The 7,235-nt window shown below is 46.1% G+C and overlaps 1 long non-coding RNA gene across 1 annotated transcript; it reads right to left on the bottom strand.

The window, feature by feature from the left end:
- Window positions 1-4,995: 4,995 nt before the first annotated feature.
- Window positions 4,996-7,024, bottom strand: LOC132646206 (uncharacterized). Its single transcript, XR_009584328.1, has 2 exons — window positions 5,416-7,024; window positions 4,996-5,205 (listed from the first exon to the last, which is right to left on the bottom strand). It is a non-coding gene; the product is annotated as an uncharacterized LOC132646206 (long non-coding RNA).
- Window positions 7,025-7,235: the final 211 nt, after the last annotated feature.

Raw genomic sequence — 7,235 nt, 5'->3', positions numbered from 1 at the left:
ACTGTCTCTGACATGAACTCAGTGGCTGGCTCCTTGACCTCCCCACCCCCAAGGGAGGAGCAGCCTCTCTAGGCCACAGAGGAGGACATTGCAGCCAGTCCTGAAGAGACATGATAAGCTAGGGTCAGATAGAAGGGGAGAAGGACCTCTCCTATCAGTGGACTTAGAGAGGGGCATGGGAGGAGATGAGGGAGGGAGGGAGGGTGGGATTAGGAGGGAATGAGAGAGGGGGCTACAGCTGGGATACACAGTAAATAAGCTATAATTAACATAAAAACTAAAAATTTAAAAAAGGCACTGGAAATTATGTAACTACTTAATAGGGCTTTTGTTTTTTGTTTTGTTTTTTTTTTGTTTTGTTTTGTTTTGTTTTTTTGAGACAGGGGCTTCTTTCTGTAGCTCTGCTGTCCTAGAACTCATACTCAGAGATCCCCCTGCCTCTGCCTCCTGAGTACTGGGATTAAAGGCGTGTGCCGCTACTACCTGGCTAGAAAGTCTCTTTTTTTTTAATAACCCTGGCTTTTATGTGGGGCACTCAGGTTTAACCCCAGCACTCAGGAGGTAGAGGCAGGCAGACCTCTCTGAGTTTGGGGCCAGCCTGGTCTATGTTGTGAATTATAGCCCAACAAACACTGCATAGTGAAACTTTCTAGATAGATAGATAGATAGATAAATAGAATTTCCAAAAGTTAGGGCATGAAAGACGGCTAAGTAAGTAGAGGCACATTCCCAAACAGCTGACCACCTGAGGTCAGTTCTGAGGCCCACGAGGCAACAGGAGAAGACAGGTCTTACTGGTTGTCATATGACCTCCAACACACCCCAGTCCCATACAAAACAACAAATAAATGTCACAATAAAAAAAGAATTGAAATAGTAATATAGGTTTTAAAATGCAATAGATGTAAAATGTCTGAGTGCAGCAGCCCAAAGGATGGGAGAGAAGAACTGGAAACAGCATGTTGCAAATTCCTGAAGTTTCGCTTGGAGGGCATGGCGGCATTTGAGAAGGGTGTTCTCAGGCAATCTAGCCAATATCGCACGTCAGAGCTGGGATACAAACCAAACCCCAAAGATCACAATGCCCCCTGAGAGAGAATTCACACAGTCCACATGCCAGAAATTATTGTTATACTAACTAGAATTTAAATGCTTCCTTCCCTGTGGTAGGTAGAATTGTGTTCCCTTAAAAAGAATGTATGTTCACATCTTAACCCCACACCCATGAATGTGCCCTTATTTAGAAATAGGGGCACATTATTTAGAAATCTGGGGCAGCTGGAGAGATGGCTCAGCAGTTAAGAGCTCTCACTGGTTGCTCTTTCAGAGGGCCTGGATTCAATTCCCAGAACTCACAAAGAAGCTCACAACTGTCTGTAACTCAGTTCCAGGGATCTAGCATTCTCCTCTGGCCTCCATAGGCTCCAGGCATGCAAATGAGGCACAGACATACATGCAGATAAAACATCCACACATATAAAAAATTTAATGATTTTTTTTGGGGGGACAGGGTTTATTTGTGTAGCCTTGGCTGTCCTGGACTCACTTTGTAGACCAGGCTGGCCTCATACTCAGAGATCCACCTGCCTTTGCCTCCCTGAGTGCTAGGATTACAGGCATGTGCCACCATGCCTGGCTAATGAACATTTTAAAAGTAGGCAGGCCAGGTGAATGCTTTTAATCCCAGCACTTGGGAGGTAGAAGTAAGTGGATCTCTGAGTTTGAGGTCAGCCTGGTCTACAGAATGAGTTCCAGAAAAGCCACAACTACACAGACAAGCCTTGTCTCAAAAAAATCAAATGGATAGATGATAGATAGATAGATAGATAGATAGATAGATAGATAGATAAGTAAGTAAGTAGGTAGGTAGATAGGTAGATAGAGACATAGAAATATAGATACATAGATAAAAGGAAGGCAGAGGCAGGCAGATCTCTAAATTCAAGGTCAGCCTGGTCTATAAAGAAAATTCCAAGCCAGCCAGAGATACACAGAGAGACCCTGTTTCAAAAGAAAAACCACAAAGCAAAGAATAACACACACCACAAGCCCTAAAAAAGAAAAAAAAAAAAAAAAGCAAACTTGGTCAATGCAATGAAGTCAAGGTGGGTTAGGGCAATGACTTAGACACCCTTAGAAAAAGAAGAAAAACACATGCTGTCCCAGCTACCAGGGAGGCTGGGGCTGAAGGGTCATCTGTGTAAAGGAGTTCACACTTAACCTGAGCAAATAGTGAGGCTTCATTTTAGCAGGGTGCATGTTTTTCTCCTGGCCCCAAGCTCTTGGAATAATGGCTTATGAGACTCAAAATATATTTACAAATACCTAGGCCATATAGCTATGTTCTTTTCTGACTACCTCATAACTTAAAATAACCCGTTTATACTAATCTACATTGCCAGATGGCTGGCTATCTATGCTCAGGTACCCTGCATCTGTCCTCCTCACATCTTCCCAGACGGTTCTCCAATACCTGGCTCTATCCCAGAATCCTTTCTGTCTACAGGATGTCCCACCTTCTATTCTACCCTTTCCTATAAGCCATGGGATTTTTAATCGATATTCTCTCCACACATCATCTTATTTATTAATAATAATAATAAGGCCAAAAGAAGACCAGTGGCTGGCAAGATGGCTCAGCTGATGAAGGTGTTTGCTGACTGAAGCATGATCCTTGAACCCCATGTGGTAGAAGGAGGGAAGTGTCTTCCACAAGTTTTCCTCTGACCTACAAACACACACACACACACACACACACACACATAAACCTAAAAATTATTTTTTTCTTTTTAAGTTTTTTAGTGTTAAAAACAGAAAAAGGAGGTTTATTCAATGTGGCCACGCTGGGAAGAGGGACAAGGCGATCCAGTGAACCCTGAAAGCTCACCTTCCTATTAAAGAAATGCTGAAAGAGTGCGCGGGTGACTCCCATGGTGTTTGCCTGGCATGTATAACACCCGTGGTTTGATCTGCAGAATTGCCAAAAAGGGTCATAAGACTAATAATAAAGGGGCTGGAGAGCTGCCTCAGTGGCTAAGAGTACTTGCTGCTCTTCCAGGGGACCTGGGTTCAGATCCTGACGCCCACATGGCAGCTCACACCAGTCTGTAACTCCAGTTCCAGGGGACCTGACACCCTCTTCTGGCCTCTTTGGGTATTAAGCACATACATGGTGCATAGAGATATATGCAGACAAAACAAACATAAAGTAAAATAAAGCATTTTAAAAATAATAAATGGAAGAAAGTTTGGGTGTACAGAGCCATATAAGGAAAATGTCAGATAATGACGTATGGCTGGCCTACAAGCCAAGAAACAGGCATGAAGCCTCTTTGGGGCTTTAAAAAAAAAAAAGAGCCTCCTGACACTTTGGTTTGGGACTTCTGGCCTTCTGAACCATAAGAGAGTAAATTCCTGTTATCTATCTATCTATCTATCTATCTATCTATCTGTTTATTTAAGTTTTTTGAGACAGGCTTTCTCCCTGTAGCTCTGGCTGTCCCGGAACTTCCTCTGTAGACCAGATTGGCCTTGAACTCAGAGACCTTCCTGCTAGAGTGCTGGGATTAAAGACATGTGACACCATTGCTTTCCCCTCTTCCTCCTCCTTCTCCCCCTCCTTTTCCTCTTCCTTCTCCCATTCCTCTTCTTCTTCCTCCTCCTCCTTCTTCTTGTTCTTCTACATGATCAATAGTCTTACTATGTAGACCAGGCTGGCCTTGAACACATAGATATCTTCCTGACTGTTGGGATTAAAGGCGTGTGACATTATGCCAGCGCTTTTTAGTACCTAATATGTAGTAGTGGGGTACAGTGAGCAATGTCCATCCTATTTGCCTGGACTGGCCAGGCAAGTGTGCTCATTGCTGCAATAGCGGCAAGTGTGTTTATTGGAATAACCAACTGCTTTCTAATCTGAATTGAGGCCAGCTCCACAGGGAAATCCAAAAGCCCGTGGTGTGGGATCATGCCCTGTAGTCTGCGCTGGAGGAGCTTCACTTGTCTCGCCAAATGGCATGGTGTGTCACTAAAGCATCTTCTAAATAATGATGTCTATCCCCATGGCTTAGACCTACTGTTGGCTTTTTAAAAAGGTATATTTACTTACTGATGTTTATGTGTGTATGTGTGTGTGTGTATGTGTGTGTGTACTTGAGTTTATGTCTACTGCAGATGTGTAGACAGGGAAAGGCCAGAAGCTCATCAGATCCGGGGAACCGCAGCTATGTATGGGTGGCTGTGGCCACCTGTGTTGGGTGCTGGGAACCAAACCTGGGTCCTTTGCAAGAGCCATAAGCACTTTTAACTGCTAAGCTACCAGTGTTGTCATTAGCTTTAATCAAAGAGGACTCTTTTGGGTGGAGGGGGTGCATGCCTTTAATTCTAGCACTCAGGAGGTAGAGGCAGGTGGATCTCTGCCAGTTTGAGGTCAACCTGGTCTACAAAAACAAAACAAACCAAACCAAAACAAAACAAAACAAAAGCCTCATTTTGAGGTAGGTAACACTAACAGCAGAGACCACACATGGGATGTCTGTGTAATCCCCTCCAAGGCTCGGGACCATGGTAAAGAACAGACAGAAAGAATGCAAGAGCATGAGATGGAGGGTAGCAGAACTCTGCCTCCTGGGCATGGCATGGCCACAGCACTTTTCAGCTCATGTGACTGACCACAAACAGAGCCCATCAGTCCCTGTGCTGGAACAGGAAGGGGCTCATGAGGCCGCCACCCTCCCTGAGGAGCTACAGGTTGCTGGGAGAGGGAGAGAAATTTTTTTTCAGTGATGGGTGAGGTGGCCATGCTCAGATAAATAACCTGTCATCCATACTCCTACCCTAATGCAACTCACTGAGTATTGGGGTACACTCGCCGTCGTACAGACATACAGACACACACACACACACACACACACGGCACCCCCATAGAGTGATTAGCTAGGAGGAAAGGGATCAGTTACAACAGGAGGTTGAGAAAAGAGCTTGATGGAGAGTGAATGTGATCAAAATACATTTTATATGTGTATAAAAAAGTCATGATGAGATTGTCATTATAATTAACAATACTAATAAAAATATAAAATAAACAGATACAATATTTTTTAAATCTTCCTTTTTCCAGATGTTCCTGGTCTTCACAGTGGTCACATGAAGCGAGGGGCTGGCAGACACCATGCTGACAAAATAGGTCGGGGCTCAGGATCTAACCTAGGAGAAAGCATGCAGAGTCAACTGGTTGGACTGGTTTTCTCACAAACATCAGCAGCTTAACCCCAAAGAGACTGCATTTTAGAGATAGTTGATTCAGGAAGGGGGTGGCTGAGTCGCTGCCCCCTGTGAGGCTGGCCTTGCTCTCCTGAGGAAGCCAGATGAGTCAACAGCCCTCTGCCCTGGGGAGCCCTTTCCACGAGGACTCACCTGTGCAAGCTGTAATCGGTCAGGAATTAGCCAGGGTGTGAGTAACAGGCTGTGAGGGTTCCAAATCAAGAGAGTGATTCATCCATCTGGGGACAGGACAGAGCCACTTCCCTGCGGAGGCGAAGTCTCACTCGGCAGCGTCTGGCCATGGAAGGCAGCTTTGTGTGTTATTCAGAGACAAGCAGAGAAGACACCTACCAGGAACGCTTCCCCAAGGCGTGTTTCCCCGGGAGTGTTTCACTGATAATGGGAGGGGAGATACAAAGCCTCCATTCTTGGCTGCACAGAGGGTTCTCAGACTCTTGTCCCTTCTGGCCATCTGCTTGGGACAGAGCTCACTCGTGCACAGCTGAAGAACGTGACAGATGAGGAAATGTACATAGAAGACATGGAGCTGCTCCTCTCAAACATGTTTTTAACAGATGTTTATTTTTATTCTATATGTATTGGTGCGGGGCCTGCAAGCGCCTGCAGCACACGTATGACTATCCTCTGAGGCCAGAAGAGGGTGTGGCGTCCCCTGGAACTGGAATTACAGATCTCTGTTGGGTGCTGGGAACGGAATCCAGGTCCTCCGGAAGAGCAGCCAGTGCTCTTAACTGCTGCGCCATCTCTCCAGCCCCCTCAGCTACATTTTGTTGGACGGCTTGTGGTGGCAGACAGGCCTTTGTCTGACACTTTCAGAATACCGCTGGTATGTCTATGCTCTGTCACATGACCAGAAACAACAACCACAAGCACTAACACCTAGTGGCCCATTCGGGCCGTCCTTGAGGCATGGCCCACAGTGAGAGGAGGCCGTGTAAGTCTTGAAAACGGAATTGACTGTTGTGCCTGAGGAACTCTGGTGCCCAGACCGTGGTCTAGAGGAAGAGCGGAGACTGCGGTGGGCGTGATCCTGCTGAATCCTCCCAGAGGAAGGAACAAAGCTAGAACGAGCATAGAGCAGACTCTCTGAGGCCTGGGGCCCCCGAAGGCGACCCCATTTCCCCACGTGTGGAATTCCGAGGAATCGGAATGAAATTCCGTAGAAGCTGACATCAGTTCCTTGTTTCACCCTGATCGCTAGACCAATGCCAATCAGCACTGCTACCCAGTGTAGAGGATTCCTGGCACAGGGCTCTGAGGCAGAACTTCTCAACCCCGGGACAGTGGCGGACATAGAGAGACATTTTCCTCCACAGATAAAGCCTAAGGCAAGCAGGGTGACTTAGGAGGTGAAAGCACTTCGTACCAGGCCCGGTGCCACCCAGATTCAATCCCTTGAATCCACGTGGTGAAGGGAAAGAACTGACTTCCACAAGCTGCCCTCTGACCTCCATACACATGCTGTGGCACGTATGTACCCACCTACAGGCACATATAAACAAATTTATGTTTAAAAAGGATGTAGTAGGTGGTAGTCAGGGATCTTGAAAAATATCCCACGGTACAGATACAGTCCTTCAGGGAAGTCCCCACAACGAACCGGTGCAGGGTAGAAGGACAGAAAAGGAGGTCCATCAGAAAGCACCTCAGAATCAACCGCAATGCCAGGCAGGTGCTGCAAACCTGTAATCCCAGCCCTGGCGGGTAGGGGGAGTGGGGACCTGGAGTTAAAGGTCATCCTCAGCTACATGAGAACCTACCTCAAAAAAAAAAAAAAAAAAAAAAAAAAGCAATAAAACAATTTAATGGTGAACTTGGGACTACATTATCAGACTGAACAAGTTCAGCTTGGGTCCCAGCCATTAGCTGTTCCGAGCTCCCAAAGATTAGCCAGTCTAGATTTTTTTCCATCCCGTTTCCTATACAACTTTGCCACCCACCACATCTACCAT

Source organism: Meriones unguiculatus, chromosome 1, assembly GCF_030254825.1.
Source record: "Meriones unguiculatus strain TT.TT164.6M chromosome 1, Bangor_MerUng_6.1, whole genome shotgun sequence".
In the NCBI taxonomy this organism is placed as follows: domain Eukaryota; kingdom Metazoa; phylum Chordata; class Mammalia; order Rodentia; family Muridae; genus Meriones; species Meriones unguiculatus.
This window is presented reverse-complemented; position numbering and strand designations above follow the sequence as displayed.